This window comes from Hippocampus comes, unplaced genomic scaffold (assembly GCF_001891065.2).
Source record: "Hippocampus comes isolate QL1 unplaced genomic scaffold, H_comes_QL1_v1.1 scaffold2, whole genome shotgun sequence".
Lineage (NCBI taxonomy): Eukaryota > Metazoa > Chordata > Actinopteri > Syngnathiformes > Syngnathidae > Hippocampus > Hippocampus comes.
The window spans coordinates 1,174,712-1,194,131 of NW_017805139.1; the positions used below are offsets into that span (position 1 = coordinate 1,174,712).

Below are 19,420 nucleotides of genomic sequence, written 5' to 3' on the forward strand. Positions count from 1 at the left end.
ACACGGATGACACAATGACCTTCGGTTATGCAATGTTTCTTAGGCTTTCAGATGAGCACACAACACGTTCCATATGCCTCTCTCTATGACTGGCTTGCTCCCATAAAAAAGTATTAATCTAATATGTGATTGGATAAGCTGCTTGATGCTAAAAAGCCTGACCAACGCTGGGATTGTCCATTGAGCTCCTCTCTCTCCGCTAGTCAATTCATGCCTAAATCTGCGCGTGTGTTCATGTGTGTGTTTATGTGTGTCTACGTGTATTTCTGTGTCTGTGAGGAGCCGTTCTGGGAAAGCCACCAATGTTTTATGGCCTCCCAAAAAAGCATGCCAAACTGCGACTAATTCAAGCTCGCTGAGACTGTTTTTGGTGTCCCTGGACCACAGAGGACACGAGTAGGATACTAATCAATCTTTCACTCCCGCAAAGCACTGAATGGCTCTCTACCACTGCTACTCTCAACCTTCTGCAGATGTATGACCTTATAAACCTTCTCAACGTGATGTTTCAAGATACACAACTGTTTTTCCTCTTTGTGTCGCCAGCGTGTGTGCGGGCTTGCTGCGCATTCAGTTGTGTTGCTAGTCTTCATTCGGAGCGGCCCGGTTGTCACTGGGAGAGACAGACTTGTTGGGAACATGTTCAAGAGACGCCATTTGGAGTCGACCCAAGTTATTAATGCAAGTTTCATCCTCACTGACGTGAAGGAGAGTCAAAGGTGGACAGAAGAAGTTGGACAGTGAAGGGGGAGTGGTTGAAAAGTCAGGTCCACGCTCTGAGGAGACAAAGCATCACCACGCTAAGTGATGGTGCATGCGTTGGGTGATGCACTTCACATTTGTTTTAATTCAACACTAATGTGAAAGTCAAGTTGGCGTCAACTAGTCGCTCAGTGATGTCACTGAAATTTTTTTTTAGTACAACACTATAAATCGTCATTGTGGACTAATAAGGTCATCTTTTAGTAGTTTTAACTACACACACACGCACACACACACATGCACAGACACATACACTTGTTTTCTAATTTTAAGACAGCCAAAAATAGCTTTGAGGTTTCTTTCAAAGCCAGTTAAATGTGCACTGTCGCAATATATTTGGCAGTGAGTCTTGTGGCTTACATCACACTCTAGGGACTTTGCCGATATGACTCAAGAGCAAAAGGAAACGGCTAACTGAGTAGTAGCAGCTGATCGAGTTTTTGCTAGTGGGACGCTATGAAAAAAAAACTAAATAAAAAAATAGGGGATGTACACTCTAAATTGTCCCTATGTGTGAATGTGAGCATAGATGGTTGTTCGTCTGTCTGTGCCCTGTGATTGGCTGGCAACCAGTTCAGGGTGCCCCCCACCTACTGCCCAAAGACAGCTGAGATCGGAACCAGCACCCCCCACGAACAATGTGAGGATAAAGCAGATCGGAAAATGAATGAATGAAATAGGGCTGAACGAGTTAACTCAAATTCTCTTTTACACTGCTATGATAATGCAGGATCCTTCATTGGCTTTGTACTGACCAGTCACTTGTGTGCTTTATTCACGAAGCCGCTCCTTCTGTGCATGCCTTAGCCTCTTGGGGACAGTCTGGTGCACAATGCAGATAACACACCTAAACCTTTTTTTTACCGCGGACCGGTTCATGCAAGTTCATGATTTACACAGACATCAGATGTTTCTCCAAAACCTCTATGTGCCTTTCACAGTGGCTGTCCGTCACAGCCTTTAAGGCCTTCTCTGTAGGCGCAAACACTATCAGAAACACAGACCTACATTTACTACTTAAAGTGGAAATCATTTATTGTCTTTTGTCTTCATTTTATTGCATGTGTCATGACCTCACGGCTTCCAGTCCTTTGTGGGTTAATTTTTTTTGGTCCTGTCATATTTCAGCTTCCATATGTTGCCAAGCTCATATTATTTTGTCCAACACCTTCAGGACCTTGAGTGCAGGCCACACACCACCGAAATCGCTGGTTCTTCTTTTAGCCAGTCAGATTGTATCTTCACCCCCGGAAAGCCATCGCGCAGTCCCTGTGACAAGTGTGTTTCTCTGTCCGATTAGTTCAGCTGCTCTCGCCTCTGATTGGTTCAGCTCAACGCAGGGACTAATCTTGATTTACGATGGAGGACAATATTGGACCATGTTTGAAAATTCACTTTCAATGCATACTTGTCAAGAAAAACTGGACTAAGTGGGGCTATTTCAACCAACACTGATTTGCAGAGTGGAGTGTGTTGAATCCAGATGTTTTTTTTTTTTTTTTTCGGGGTCAATTTCAAAGTACCGGTAGTTATGTGTGAGTAAAACAGCCGCATACCATCACAGATGCCCGCTTTTGCACTTTGTGTCCGTAACAGTCCAGATGATTCTTTTCCTCTTTGGACCGGAGGACACGATGTCCACAATTTGCAAAAGCAATTTGAAATGTACTCTTGTCGCACCACAGAACACATTTCCCCTTTGCATCAGTCCATCGTAGATGTGCCAGTGTCCAGACAAGCCGGCAGCCTTTCTGCGTGTTGTTGATAAATGGCTTTTGCTTTGCATAGTAGAGGCTTAAATTGCACTTATGGATGTAGCACTGAACAGTATTTACTGACATTGGTTTTCTGAAGTGTTACTGAGCCCATGTTGTGATATCCTTTACACATTGATGTCAGTTTTTGATGCAGTGCGGCCTGAGGGCATTCAGTGTCGATTTCCAGGCCTTGGTGCTTACATGCAGTGATTTCTCCAGATTCTCTGAACCTTTTGATGATATTATGGACTGTAGATGATGAAATCTCTAAATTCCTTGCATTTGCACGTTGGGGAACATTGTCCTTAAATTGTGTGACTATTTTCTCATGTAGCTGTTTACAAAGAGGTGAAACTTGCCCCATCTTTACTTGTGAATGAGTAATTCAGGGAAGCTCCTTTTATACACAATCATGGCACCCACCTGTTCCCAGTTAGCCTGTTCACCCGTGGGATATTCCAAACCGGTGTTCTATGAGCATTCCTTAACCTTCCCAGTCTTTTTTTGCCATTTGTACCAGCTTTTTTAGAATGTATTGCAGCCATAAAGTTCGATGATTATTTGCAAAAAAACAATACTTTGTCAGTTTAAACATGAAATATCTTGTCTTTATTGTGTACTCAATTAAATATAGGTTGATCATGATTTGCAAATCACTGTATTCTGGTTTCATTTATTTTTTACACAACGTCCCAACTTAAACGGAATTGGGTTTGTAACTATATTAGCAGGGTCCTCCTGAACACAGCACAAATATAAAGTGCCTGAACAAATAGAACTCACTGTAACACTAAATCAAGAGCCGCTCACCGCATATCGTGCAGAGCAGGCTTGGCGTGTTTTACACTATTAGATGTGTTTAAAAATGTTCAATGGTTTTCCTTCAGTTGTTCTTAAGTGTTTACAAATGTTCAAAATGTATTTTTATTTTATCAAAAGTATTGTAATTAGTATCCTTTTAGTAATTCATTTGAATTAATACAAATAAAAATAATTTAATGTTTAGGTGTGTGACGATCCATTTAACTCGAGTGGTAACCAATATGTTTTTGTCAACTGCTATCCAGCTCCAATAACAACTCCATTGTAGCAATACTATTACATTATGCATTAACAGTAACTACTATATGACACTTAACAAGCGACATATTAATCTTAGATGCCAGCATAGGTGAAGCCGCACAAACACAGATGCACTTTTGTTATTAGGTTATTTTGATGGAAAAAAAAACAGGAACACCATTTTGATTAGACATCGGAAAACAGCAACGACGGAAGCCAACTAGTCTGTGAATCTGGCTTCAAAAAAGCAGTTTAAATGCACACGCACACACACGTGCGCACACAGAAAAACAGGTCACCACAACCGTGTTTGCAGGCTAAAGGCCAGATCTGAGCCAAGGCCAACAGTCGTCTGCAGACTAAGCTGGACAGTTGGATGAAGTCAACCCACATTCTCTTCGGGGCTAGACTTGATGTTAGGGATTCTATACATTGTGTAGGCTGCATCTTAGTTGCACTGCTTCTTCTTCTCTGGTCGTGAGGTGAAGCAGCGCAGGCCTGATTTGTAGTTACTGAACTCCAGAGTTTGAAAGAAAGTGACGAGCAAATTGAATTCCTTGTATTCTGAATGACTTCCTTCCTTGAAATAAACGAACAGTCATAGAGTAAGTTATGGCAAGGGTATCAATTGTGCTCTTGCCCTGGTACCTGAATTATAATTGCGACAAAAACCCAACATGTGACGAATTATTCCATTGCTTTTTACTCAAGTTTTTTTGCCAGAGTATCATTTCAGTACTGATATTGTGACAAAACTACTAGCAACAATTTCATAGCAATTACTAGGTACTATGACAAAATAATGCTGCTCAGCAGAGTGCCCTAGTGGTGAGCAGTTGTCCATGGTTCAATTCTTGCCTCTGGCCTTTTGTATGTAGTTTGCATTTTCTCCCTGTGATTGCATGGGCGTCGTTGATAGTGTAGTGGTACACTCGCCTGACTTGTGTGCGGGCAGCGTGGGATCGGTTCCCACTCAGTGACGGTGTGGATGTGGGTGTGAATGGTCGTTTGTCTCTATATGTGCCCTGTGACTGACTAGCGACCAGTTCAGGGTGTGATTTGCCTTCCACCCAAAGTCAGCTGGGATAGGCTACAACAACTTCCCGTGACCCTGTTCAGGATAAGCAGTGGATGAATGACTGCATGCGTACTCCGGCTTTGATCGATAATCCGATCCAAATCCCAATTAATAGAGCACATTTAAAAACAACACAGTTGACTAAAATGATGCAAAATAAATTTAAAACACAGGCTATAATACTAGGTAACATTAAAGTACAAAAATAAATGCACACAAAGGTCACAACTCATGCATGGTCAAGGAGAACCAAGGACAGGACAACTGCCAGAGTGGGGGCAAGTCTAATGAGGGGTGGAAAGATGGGTTGGTTTCGACAGCCACTACGACAGAGGATATATCTTGCCTGTTTCTAGCATGACTTGGGGTTGACCAGGAGAGATTTACCTCCAGACCTCAAAATATTACAAGCAAGACTATTTATTTAGAGCTTTGTGTGTAATTCTTTTAAATGTATTCTAAAAAAGAAGCAACAGGTACAATCAGCTCTCTCTGTGTGTGCAGCCATGTGTAGCCATTAGATGGCAGCCTGGTTTAAACCAACCTATGGAGAATTTTAATGGTTGTTTGAAGTTTTGGGCCTTCCAAGCGCTGATATTGGCCAGGCATTTCAGTAAGCGCTGAGTAAAACCACCAGAGTCTATTTTCTTCAGTGGGAGATAATTTTGAGAATCATCTGGATAAAAATAAAATGAGATGCAATGCTTTTTAATAACAGTAGCTTACCCATGCGAATCAGGTACAAAGAGAATAAAATAGGCCCCAAAATGGAGCCTTGGGGCATTCATGTAAAAGTGGAGCAGATGCTGAATGAAATTTGGCAAAAGAAACCTAAAAACTTCTTTTGGACGTGTAAACTCGGAACGACTCCAGGGCTATACCACAGATTCCCTTGTAATTCTCTGCTAAAGTGCCGCAGCATAGTGATTGGGGATCACTGGCGTCAGAATTCAATGATAGTATCCTGCTGTGACAGAATGTCTTCAATCTTTGTGTGTTAAAAGTTGGAAGTGTTGAGGGGTCAAAAATAAAGTGGCTCAGCTGCCACGAGTGATTGGCACAGTTTCCTGTTTGAAGGAGTTTGACTCAAGCGAGAAACTGAGATTTGATTCTGCACAGTTTGGATGACACATTGAGATTAGCATAGGCAGATATTTTCTCACAGTATCTGTGGGATTTTTTTGTTCTGGCATTGAGTTTTGTTTTCCTTATCCTGTCCTCTCTTTGGTGTACAAACCATTCCATGTTCTGCTGCAAATACTGCAGACCTGCAGTTGGCAGGCCGCACTGAAGACAAGCCAGCTTTGGAGAAAGAGTAAACAGACTTCCCAATTTTATCTTTTAGGACTATCCTTCTGCAAGGGCTGCCTTCAAACATAGGCTCAAGATAACTCGCCAATTTTTCAGTCAAGCTCCCTTCTTCCTGTCTTTTCGGCCCATGTTTCCTATCCTTACAGGAACATACGGTATTAACAACAGAGCAAATATAACATGATGTGTCCTCCTCTGTCGTTTCCCCACTGAGATGACATGACCGTGTGACTACCCGCCAACTGTATGTCTCCTTGTCCATACATAACACAGAAGATCCAGGCTAAAAAAAGCTTTCGTATCTATTTCATCCCACTGAGCTTGCGGCACTCTCGACTGCTTGGAACATGTTACCAAGATACATTAGCTTCCTTTCTCCTGCATTCCAGTAACCCACCACAAGTAGTCTATGGGTATAAGTTTTTGGCATGAATAATAGATTGGAGAAATGATCTACTTCATAATGCAGTGTTTTCTTTCTGTAACTTGCAGCTATTCCGTGTCATAAAAGAGCACTGGGAGTGCTGTGGGGAAAGACTGAGAAGTCTAAAACTGAATGAAATCATCAGGGATTTTACATGTGAATTATTTAATACAGACTCTTTTTATTTGTCATCTAATATACGCTTTGTGCCAATGTGTGCTGCACTCTGGATCACAGAGATTTTGTTCCTAATGGGAAATTAGGACGTGCGTTTGAGAATGTTCCCATCCACAGTGGAGACGTTTTTTTTTTTCCTCGAGCGTGCTAATGCTGCCAATGTGAGACCAATGCTGTTAATTTCAGGCAGCAGTGACAATGGGTAATGGTATAATAGACTTGTGAAATACCGTACATGACATATTTATTCATTTTTAAATGAATTCATAACACAAGTTTGTAATGTGCTACCAGTCATTGTCAATGATGCTCAAACTACTTATGTACGCAGCTGTTTCAGAGCAACTCCTTCACTTGAAGCCACCATTAGGCATCCAAGATCAGATGTAAATGAACCAAAGGTTCCATTGTGATGCGTCTGACATGACGCATTGCCAAGAGAAATTCATTCTCATCACTTGAAGACAAATTGGAATGTAACAGGCAAGCAGCACACAAGTTCAAGATTTGGTTATAATAATCACATACCGGTACATATTTTTGCCTTATCCAACACCATCATTGAGGTTTCTTGAAAAAAATGTGACATTGACGTGACATTATACCGATATTATAATTGCTGACATGCACAGTGTTTGTACAAAGTGACATAATCGCAAATATAACATATTCAATATATTTAATTTAGTAAATATTTGATAAAGCCTTTCGAATCAAATCTGGGTGCATACATTACAATCAAATGTTTTTCTTTTTTTTTCTTTTTTTAATACATTATTATGGCACATAACTGTAAAATTATAAAAATGGTCGAGATATTCCTGGATCTAACTGTGTGTCTGAATCAGCAAAGTATTACTGCTATAACTTATCCAAGGAATGAACAAAAAGCCTGAGAGCCTGGTGAGAGAGCCTTCTTCTTCACTCTTTTTTTTTTCTTTTGTCACTCGACTCTTTCAGCTCGTAATGTTTGATCATTTATGTAGACCGCAAGTTTATGCCTGCCATCACCGGCAGCCACGGAATATCTCTCATTAATTGCATCTCACATTAACCAGCAGAAAATCTATCCGCTCTGGCTTCAGCTCCCAACGGCTTTTGAGTTTGATCGCAGTGATTTATCAGCTGTTTAAAGACACAGAGTGCTCTGCATAATGACATGCTCCTTGCCCTCATCTTAGATCATCCAGCAGCACTGTGCATCTGTAATGTCGGGCAGAAAAGGCAGGAAGAATCATTTTGGTTCTATACATAGATGAAGCTATGATCTATGACACACACAGCAGCCTGGAAGTGGGAAGGTCATATGGAAGAGTTCTCAAGAAATTCAATTAATCAGTCATTGCTCTTGGCTCTTTAAGGAATGACGAAGAGGATGGTGGCCTGCATGCATCACAGGAAGTATGTCTTCACATGAGTATGTCTGGGGGGTGGAGGGGGATCATTTGTCCTCTGCATACTATTGATTGGTTACATTTGAGAGCTCGCAGGTCAGCATTTCTCAACAGGGCAATGAAGAAGGCAGATAGCTTTCAGGGGGAATGATTAGCTAATGAACGAAAGAATGGGACAGGATGCAAAAGAGAGAAGAATGACTGGAAGATTTATTGAAAAACAAATATTGGTGTAATTGATGTGGCTACAAACGCAGCACGAGCCCAGCTCTATATTTTTGACAGAACATGCTACATCTGTTTAAGGATGATCATTTAGCTTGCAGCTCCTTTTCTTATGTCTTCCTTCATCAAATGCTGCAACTCAAACATTTTACTTCCCAGAGTGACCAGCTGAAGTATGCGCAAACAAAATATGCATACACAAATACCGTACTGTACGTTGCCACCTGATTTTTTTTTTTTTGCTTTTGCGAGAGGATTTTATTTCGTCCTTTTTTCATTTGTGTAACCCAGAATCAATAATGTTAGAATCTCATTGTCATTATCATCATCATTATCATTATCATCACCATCATCATCATCATCATCATCATCGTCATAATCGTCTTCATGTGAACCAGGAAGTGGTCTGCTATCTTGGGACAAAGACAAATATGCTGTGCTATGATTTTCTGGCAAAGGTCTGTAGCCTGCACTACATGGTACTGAATGTCATTATGTGTCATAAACATGTCATTTTTAGCTTCCGAGATTATGCTAACAATCAGTGTTGTGACTGTGTCCTCTGACCGCCGACCTTCAGCGTCAATGGTGTTTTTATGTCAGTTCACCTTTGAGTTAACTTTTCCTCCATGCCTCGGTCACAGTTGCGTTTCAAGCGCTGGTCTCAGAGCAGGAATGTTTTTGCAATGAATAATGTAAAGCTCTTAAAAGCGATGAGAACACCTTGTAGTCTGCAGGTGAATTGCACTCGAATGGCACTCACAATTCCCCTTGGTCTCCACAAGCTGTGTTTTTATTTAGTGTTTATTGCAATTTTGTTCTGTTTCCTGCTTTGTTTATTGTGACAGAGCCCCTGGCATGTAAGTTTATGTGCTGTATAAAGTAGTTGACTCATTCAAAAGACGTGCTGTGTTGTGAGAGAAAGTACTGGGCTCATTTATGTGATTCTTATGGCGTGTGGCAGCAGTGGCTTGTTGAACAAGATGGGATGGATTCTCTCCGCAGCACTGAGTTTGGGCAGACTCCTTTGTTTCCGTGGTGCCACACCTGCATGGTGTTTCGCCTGAGGTGTGGGTGGAACATGTCATATATATATATATATATATAAGTAATGTGAATGGGCAGTTTTATGCTGGGAGGGCACAGAAGGGAAACGAGCAGCAATGTGCCCTGTGCAGCTGTGGCAGTCCCTTAATTTATGTATTCATTTTATTAGAATATAGTTCCAATCTTTTTTTTTCTACTTTGGTGAATATGTTAGTAAGATGGGAAATGTCTTGAGTTTTACTCCTCTGATAAGCCTTTTTACTTTTTAACAAAGATTTGAACTTCTTGTGGCTGTAAACTGAGCAGCGCTTGAGCTTTCTCCCATATTCTAAAATCATGCATGCTACGTTAACTGAAGACTTTAAATAGATTTCAATTGCGAATGGCAGTGAAAATACAGTAGTCATTTGTGCTATATGTGCCCTGTGACTGACTGGCGACTAGTCCTGGATGTACCTCGCCAAAGCTCACCAGCTCGCCCGAAACCTTGATGTGGACAAAATGTACAGAAAGAGGCTGCATTTCTAAAAACGTCACGCAAAGTCTCAATCAACATTTTCCCTTGCTCTTACTTGTGTCATATCTGCAGTGTTCCCAAAGAAAGGTGCTGTATACAGACACGAGTTTCACCTTCAAGGGTTTGAAATGATCTGCGATGCAGCACTGCAACTGGAGTGCAAAAAAAAAAAATATATATATATATAGATGATATAGCATACATTAAGTATGCTCTTCAAAATGAATTGGCTGACGCTTGTGTAAAGCAACAATGACTGATTCCAGAAAGACTTGAGTTTATGAAGATTTTATACAGGCAAACTGTACAAATATCTTGGAGCCACTTTGAGGCTGAAAAAGTTTCCACTGCCAAGGTCAATGAAGTAGTTAATAATAGTAGTAGATAAATTCAATATAATTTATATTTGTGTGTGTGTGTGTGTGTGTGTCCTCCCCTCCCTTGGAGCAAGCGTCATCATTAGACATGATGGACAGCTAATATATATGAGTGTGTGTGTTATGTATATATATATATATATATACACACACACACACACACACACACACACACACACACACACATTTTATGTCTTTTTTCTAAATTAAGACGTTCTCCTCTGTCCATGGCACACCCTTTAAACATTTTTTTATGATAATCGGGCAAGTAAAAAATGTACAGGTGAAGCAGGTGAATGAAGGAGAATGAGGCACAAGTTTCTTGCAGAGAGAAATATATTCTTCTGTCTTCATTTGGGATAATATGACATCAGATACGCGTGTTGCGGTGGATAAATCATATATTTCTGTTTTTGTTGTACTGAAGTGTCATTTTATGTCGTGTTTGAAAAACTATTTCGCAAGATGGTTGTTATTTACTTTGTAGTTTGCGGCTTTTTCATTTTTCTGAATTTACTTTAAATTCCATGGAAAGATCTAAGATTGAAATACACTGTATCATGAAATATTGGCAACATTTCAGTATGTTGTAGTATGCTAACTACTCTCTCACCACAAAAGTGTATTGTGCAAGCCTGCTTACTGTTGTGGCCAGTGAATGGACAGTATACATATATATATATATATATATATATATATATATATATACACACACACACACACACACACACACACACACACACACCGGTATAGTATATATGCTTTGAAGCACATTGATGTGAACTAGAAAGAAGGTATTTGATTGTGTTTAGCACTTTTATCCATTTGGATGGTTGGAGGTTACATCTCGTGTTCCAGTGCACCACACCCAAAGGGGCCCTTTTGGCATCCTCTTTCATCTAAATTGACCACCAGAAATACACAACTTTGTAAAGTGAGCCATCCCTTGAGGAAGTTGTCATGCCAACATGCAATCTCACATTCTGGTGTGTGTCTTTGAAAAGTAAAGCGAGTGATGGAAAAAAAATAGAAGAGGAAAAAAAGCCCAAAAGGAAATGGGTTTATCAGAGTGGATGCATGCATGGAGATACACCATGTGTGTGTGTGTGTGTGTGTGTGTGTGTGTGTGTGTGTGTGTGTGTGTGTGTGTGTGTGCGTGTGCGTGTGCGCGTGTCTGACACTGCACGTGCATATTTGCGTGCGTGTGCGCACGCGAGCGACTACTTGCTCTGGGACGGGGGCTCTCAGGATGGAGTCGTCAGAAGCCAGGGGCTGTGCTGTGCAGCATTAGGATCAAGGTTGCTATTTCAGGATGCTACCTGCTGAGGGATGTGCTCTCCTCACAGTTTTGATGGCCTCCTCCACTCAACACCGTTAAAGAAGGCAGCGTTGGCTTCTGCCCCCCAATAACACGGATGCAGCCTACTTTCACATTCTAATCAGTTATAGACTTAATTTTCTGCCAAACCCGACCTCCTGAGGCTGACCAATAAAATAACGCCGGTACCCAGGGAGGCAGTTTGTTCGAGGATATTTGACTTGAGGTTTGACCTTTGGTGCAAGCTGTAAATTAGGCCATAATAAAACAGACTAAGTACGTGATGCCTTCTTGTTGTGTTATATTAAGGAATGTCACCCAGTCATTATTATATTGATGACCTGACAGAATGTCCAATTAAATTACCCTCGCTATAATTTGGCAAGTGTCCCTTTGCACTGGGGTGAAAAAGAGAAGGAGTGGGGTGAAGAGAGTGTGCATACTTCTTTTTGATTCACAGGAAATGAGTCAGCATTCTTGTTGACTGACCTCCACAGCGCAGGGATGAAACTGACCTCCGGAGGTCAAATATAGCCATGAAGAAGCTCGAGATTTATGCAGACTACTTGCTTTGGGCAGGACAGTGAAAAAGCGGTCAGGACATCTGCTTCACAGTTTTGAGGTTCTGGGTTTAGATCTGGAACTTCCCGTGTATATTTTGATGGTTTCCACATGCTCGCATGGCTTTTGGGCAATTCCCGCTTTAGTTAAAATTTGAAAAACTTGCATGTTAGATTTATGGTGGGCTTTTAATTGCCCATAGGTGTGACTGTGAGTGTTAATGGTTGTTTGTATTTATGCGACCAGTTCTGAGTGCTGGGACAGGCTGTAGTAACCCAAATGAGGACAAGTGGTCTTAAAAAAAGAAAAAATTTAACTCTACTTGGATATATTTGTTTTACTCCAGTACTCCGGTTTCCTCTCATATTTCAAAAACATATATGATTAAGTCAACGGAACACTCTGATTGTCCCTCCCTAGGTGTGACTGTGAGTGTGAAAGGTTGTTTGTCTATGTGTGCCCGGTGATTGGCTCGGAACCAGTGCAGGGTGTTGCTGCCCGAAGACAACTGGGATAGGCTTGTGAGGATAAGTTTGTCAGATAATGGATGGATGGATTTGGTTTTTTTTTGTTTGTATGTTTTGTCAAGTTTATTTTAACTAATAACTTACAGCACATGCAACACACACTTTTCTACAAATGCAAAGACAACAGTGAATTTACTAAGGTATAAACCAATGCTGAAAACATAATACCTAAAAATTATAATTCTCTTATTTAGAACTGCACAATGTACAAAATACACAGGTCCAAAAGTCAGCCATCATTTAGCTACAAAGGTATAATTCGGTCACACTGGGGGAAAAAAATATCATCACATAACTAAGAAAATATAGCTGGAATATTACATGGATGAAGTAGTCATTATTTTACTTTATACAACAATAATTATGCCAAAGATACATAATATGTAGCTCCATGTTTTCTCCCGGTCTTTGCGATTTGCGTTTTGGCTTGTAAAATTGAGCAGATGACATCTGTACTGCTGGGATGAATTTTATTTTAATTCCTATTTCTACTTCCTGCGATAGTTTTGTTTTTCATGTTACGATGCAGTTCTTGATGGAAAAAAAAATTGGAAAGCCCTAATTTACTGCATTATGTATGTTGGGTTAGACATCTATACGTTTCTGCTTGAGCCTACTCTTTTTGGGCTCTTATTCCTACTAACTTGATACTTGCATTGTATTTAAATGTATTATCTGGAATGTACAATGCCCAACTAAAATAAAATAAAATAAAATTAAACTACCGGTAGATTACAGAATGTTTATTTTATTTCATTCTTATTTAATTTTTTGTTTTGTTGCCTTTCTTTTTACTGGCTGTTTGGAAAGTGCCTTGAAATATAATGCATTGCTATAATCACTTTAGTTTCCCCCTACTTCTTTTGGTAAAATGATTACCAATCTTGTCCACAAGTCAGACTTAATGTCCCCGTGAAGAAAAAAAATTATTGTGTCTATGTAAATAATAATTATTATTATTAATATGAATTTGACCCGGCGGCCCGGTCATCGAGTGACATTCACACTTGTGAAAAATGTATAGGGCAGTCTTGAGTTGATCTAACTGAATGTTTTTAGGAAGTGGAACGAGCCCGAAAAACTGGCAAGCATAAAGAGAACATGCAAACTTATGACAAGAAACCCCGAGTCAAGATTTAAACCCAGAACCTCACAACAATGAGGTTGATGTGTTTGTCACTTTTTTAACAACGCTGCAACTCTGCACTATCATACAATGAATTATGTACTTACTTTTTTTATGGGGACGTCCAACCACAGAACCTTTGATGACCTTGAAATAATTGATATTAATTTATGTATTTCCCTTTGATTTATACAGTCTACTTGGGTTCGGCATTTCCAGTTATTTAATATTAATTAAATCGATATGCATATCACTTAAAATATTGTAATAGCACACACGCATATGCACACACAATGCTTGCTCCTAAGTTGACACTATTTTACACTGCTAGTACACTTGACGACGGCTAAGAGTGTTGAGACTGTGAGAGAATCCAACGAAGACAGTGATGCCCCGGCTAAAAGAAACAATGACAGTTGTTCTCCTGCAGAGGGCACAGTTTCCCCACTAACTGTCTCCACACCGTGTCAGGGAGGAGAGGGCTCATCACCTCCATTTTCATCGCCCCAGAGGAAGAAAATGCTGTTTCTCATCACAACTGTGGAAACTTAGCTGGGAAGTGGAGCACATTTTCTGGTGTCGTTTTCTATTTTAATGTCTGTGATTCTTTATACGTTATCCAATCGAAAATTGAAGCTTTCATATGTCATGAAGAGAGAAGAGATTTGGAATCAACTGAAAGTCAGAAGTTCAGTATGGATGGGAAAAAGAGACATCTCTGTTTTACGTTCATTATTTATGTGAGACAACCATGCCTGTACTAATGTCTTCAGAACGCTAAACCAAGAATTGAGATTGTGCTCCGTGAAAATACATGTAGACGTTTCACTTTAGGCATAAACCTGTGACAGATCGTCTGCAGACGCCTGTGCAATCGTGTCTCCCTCAGGGACTTCATGAGCAGAGCGGAGTCTGGAAAATTTAATTAACCAAAATTGACGTTCCAGAACGGCCCGCTGGGGATGTTGCTATCAAGCAGAGTGGCAGATATGTGTATCATCACAGAGACGGACAGGGAAGATGAGAGAGATGGATACTGATTCGTCTGGACTTTGGTGTTACTGGCTCACACACTGCACAAAACACAACACACCACACACTATCGTCTATAATAAGATATGCTCAAATAGGGGCTGCAAATTAAAAGATGTGAAGCTTGGTGGCCCACAATCAATCTCTATTCTAATTCATCCCATTTGATGGAGTTGAGGCCACTTGTCTCAAGTTGTTCGCCTCCAAGATCTTATAAGCAACCTTTTACGGACATTGCTTTTTAATTTTTTTTTTTTTTTTTTTTTACTTTGTTCAAAATCTTCCAACTAAATTGGAAGTGTGCAACGGTCAAAAAAGTCTTGGTAAGATTAAAACATAAGAACCATTTATTGCTGAAACAAGTGTCTCAGGACCCTCCTTTAGTAGGCCACTGATTGTACTTCACTATTTACTGTAAATAGTACTGTATATGAGTAGCAGGATATGTTTCTTATTCGCAGTTGTTCATATTAATTGAAGCCAAAATATAAATGGTGAGAAAAAACAGTTGTATGGAGTCATGAAACAGTAACAAATTTATTCTTTGGATATTTCTTGACACAAATGCAGCCACACAGTAAACAGCACAGCGTTGCGCAACAAGAACAAAATCCTGTGAGGTTTTGTTTTTGCACTTTTGAAGTAACTCCCCAGCATGCATGTTCATATTTACGCAATGGTGTCAAGATAAAACTATTTTATTGGGAGTGAGAGTTGAGGTGGAGTGGAATGACTGATCAGTCAGGTGATGGGGATTTTGTCATCCATGGCTCAGTGCCTCCTCTTTCAGCTTCCTGGACACCCAAAACACTGTTCTGCAGCTTTGATTCTTGTACTCGACACCGCTCCCTGAAAGTTAGATTTTGGCTTTTAGAAAAGTCGGCCCAGCAAGGTCCTATCAAAATCGGTGTGTTTTCATTTCAGATTCCGAAAGCATTGTTCACTGAGGTACCCTCAAACAGTATAAAATATGCACTAACTTCGATTGCTAATGCTACGTTGTCAGAGAGGCATTGTTGTAGCAATCTGTTTAGTAATTTGGTTGTAGTTTGTAGTGGGTGTACACATTCTTAACTACATCATCCAAAGAGTTGTTTCTAATATTATGAAGCATTTAGCTCCATGAGAGAGACAAAGGCAGATCTCAGTGTAATGCAACTTCTGGTGTGTCTGATTTGTTTTTTTAGTCAAAGCTCCCTCAGACTCTCTGTGATGTTTCAAGTGGATTAGGTGTCTTCAATTTTCCCACATCCATGTTCTTTCTTCTGTTTGTTTTCTTTTCATAAAATGGTCTGGCAAACGGACAAGCAGGTGGGCAGTGATACTAGATAGGAATTTCACTGTGTGAGACAAACTGGACCAAGCTGCCAAAGACTGACTGCAGGTTCCACCTCCCCTGTCAGAAAATCATTTATCATCCCTGCTTATTGTTTATCCCTATTGGTGACTCATAAATAAAACGGCAACCAGTAGTGCAGATTGATTTCCACAAACAAAGCGGTATATTGGTAATTTATGATCTTGCAGTGCGATATATCCTTCTTTCTTGTATGTTTTGCCCGACCTTTCTTTACATCTGAACAGGCTGCTTCTTACAGTCAGGTGAGAGCTTTTTTTTTTTAAAGATTGAATTTCTCTTTCATCTTCACATTTATTCACTCTCGTGCTCTGCTCACCCGGCCTTTGGCAGCACAGTTTTGTTTTGTTTTTTACTTTGTTCTATGTCTCTCTTTTTGTAGGAAATTGACCGAGCTCTAACAGGCCAGTGTTTGACTTTCTGGAATGTTCTCATGTTGCTCATTTTTTGTTTGAGTGATTCTCGGCAGAAGATGAGAGAAGTTTCACATTCATAATACAGCAAGCCTCTCTGGTGCAACAACAATTCCTAGAAAGTAATGTACTCTCTAAATCCATTTTATGTACAAGTCTTAGGACAACATGCTCTTGACTCCACCTCTTCTTACAATCCAGTTCTCTTTTAAGCACATTCTCACGAGAATGAAGCAACAAAAAAAAAGGGGGGGGGGGGACTAACGCACTTGTAGAAAAGAGATGGGATTATTTCAATAAAACTCAACTAACTACTCCTAAATCAACAGTCAATTACACGCAAACAGAATTTTTAATTGCTACTTAGTTGCATCCCTACTCTGAACGGAAATTCTGAGCCCAGTCCCAACACTTTGCCCGGCGGAAATCAGCCGATCAAAATCCACATATTCTGTTTCATGGTAGTAATGTTGCCATCAAATATAGGCATTGGTTTAAACGGGACTTGAACATTATTCACGGGCATACGAGTGTTCATACATGAAACCAATAAAACAGTCGATTCATAGATAGGCCTGATCCATTTCACATTCATTGTTCTTAATTGTCACTTATGTGTATAACAGTAAATAAGAATGAAACATGAAAAAAAAACCATCTATCTCCTTTTCCCCAAGTACAATGTCGACTAATGTAATAATACTCAATTTCTTACTCAAGTATACATGGGCATACCCAGAAATTGTTTCAGAGAGGTGGTTGTTCGCAGACCTGTCATTCTTTATCATCCAATCCACAGTCACGGTTTCATGAAATAAAATGCACACATATCCAGAACAGTCCCCATCACACTCACAATCAAGCTGGAACAAATCCAAGTAAAGAGCAAAATTTTACAGATCTTAATTGACTAGATAATGCTATTTTCTTTGCAGTGGCTTTGCTCGTTGTCTACTTTTATCTTATGCACTGATTTTGCGAGCTAACAGCCAGTCAGAGTGATCAAATGTCACAGAAGGCCATTGCCGTTTTGCAATCTACGATCAACGGCTCATTCATTCAAATCATATAAAAGTAAACAAAGCACAATGACACAAATGTCTCTAAGTCTTCACAAGTGTAAATGTTACTTTTTACTTATTTATTTATTCCTGCATGTATTATGGGTATGTATGCAAGATTGGTACATGCGTGCATTTGATTTGATGAAATGATGACTGTGGATAGTATGACAAACAAATACTTCTCTGCCATGTTGCCTGCTTGCTATATGGTGTGAAAGTAATCATTTTAATTGACATTGTAAGAATCAAATTGACTTCACTGAAAACACATATTTTAGAGTTTGCATGTGGATCAGTTGTACAATCATTCTTTAAATATGCAGTTATTTAAAAAATATGTCGGAGTATCACGGGGTCTAAGAATATTGCATCCATTTGGAAATTGCAGAAAAATCACGCATATCAAAATTCTCCCCTAGGTAAAGGGTGGCCAGGGGGGTAGCCACAGCCACTGCCCACCGCGTTTTTCCGCCCCTGCAATTATATGCAAAGTCGTTTTATTTATTCAACTTCAGAGGCAAGTTTTTTCCCAAACATTTTGTTTGGATTCCATTTTGAACTCTCAGGGACCTTCAACATTAAAGGTTCCAATGTAATTGAGGACTTCCTTGCTAAATTATGCCTTAATTGCTTATTGTACAAACATATCCCGACTACAGAGCTACATCTTGATCAGTTAACACAGTTTATGTCAGTGTTGTCTGATTGTGAGCTTGTGTACATGCCATTGCATTAATTTGCCCTGCCGTGGGCATTCTCGTGTTCCACGCATCAAGAACTGTTTCAGAGCTCAGGTATTTTCTTTTTTTTTTAATGTTTTTCATTTCCTCTTCATCCCCCTTGACCACTCCACTCGTCTGTCTAACATTCCACACACTCCAGAGGAATTAAGGGAGAGGCCTACGGCGAGGCAGGGAGTGAGCTCAGGAATGTCTCTGTTATCACAGCGAGAGAGGATGAAGGGAGGAAGGGGGCATAAGGTCAGCTGCTGTTGGGATGACTTCAGTCTTGACTGTTTGAAATGTAGATGTCGTTCGGCAGTGCCTTGTCCTCAAAACAGAATCAAGGTGCATGCCTGTAACGCCATCACAACGCCTGGGAATCTAATTTCAGCGATGCTGCTTTTTAAATCAATATCTTCTGTCCTCTCAGTGGCGGTGTCATGTAGATGATCTCGTGGCCTTCAGAGATGTCACACCAGTTTGGTTTTGCTCTCAGTCCACATTGATGATCAAGCCACATTTAGTCACACGGGCAAATGCGCTGGCTCGCACGCTTCTCATGCATGAAGAAGGATTCACATAAAGGTAGACACACCCCTGTGGGCTGACATACAGTAGCTGGAAGCAGAGTCTCTTCAGCCATATGCACACATGTGTGCTGAATGTACACCAGAGATATGCTTATAATGTATGATGAGCTACACTTCCAATAATTTGGAATGTTAAATGAATGCGGGACTATTTTTATTTTCTGAGTGTTTCGCGGTGCTCGTGTCTAAAAGATTTGTTATTGTGAAGCTAATAAATGTTCACACGAAAGCTTCGTCCTTTTCAAAAGGCTAAACAACTCTTTGCTACGTTAAACTTGCCAAATCTAATGAAGACTATCACTGACAACTGAGATGATTCATCCATCCATCCATTTTCTGATCCGCTTATCCTCACAAGGGTCGCGGGCGTGCTGTCTTTGGGCAGTCGGTGGGGGACACCCTGAACTGGTTGCCAGCCAACCGCAGGGCACACATCAATGAACAGCCATCAGACTCACGCCTACGGACAATTTAGAGTGTTCCATTAGCCTGCCTTGCATGTTTTTGGAATGTAGGAGGAAACCAGAGTAGCCGGAGAAAACCCACGGGGGCACGAGGAGAACATGCAAACTCCACACA

General features: G+C 40.4%; 1 protein-coding gene across 10 annotated transcripts in view; it reads left to right on the forward strand.

Annotated features, from left to right (window-relative positions):
* Positions 1-19,420, forward strand: part of tjp1a (tight junction protein 1a) — a 116,131-nt gene that overhangs the window by 21,814 nt on the left and 74,897 nt on the right. The window lies entirely within an intron of this gene.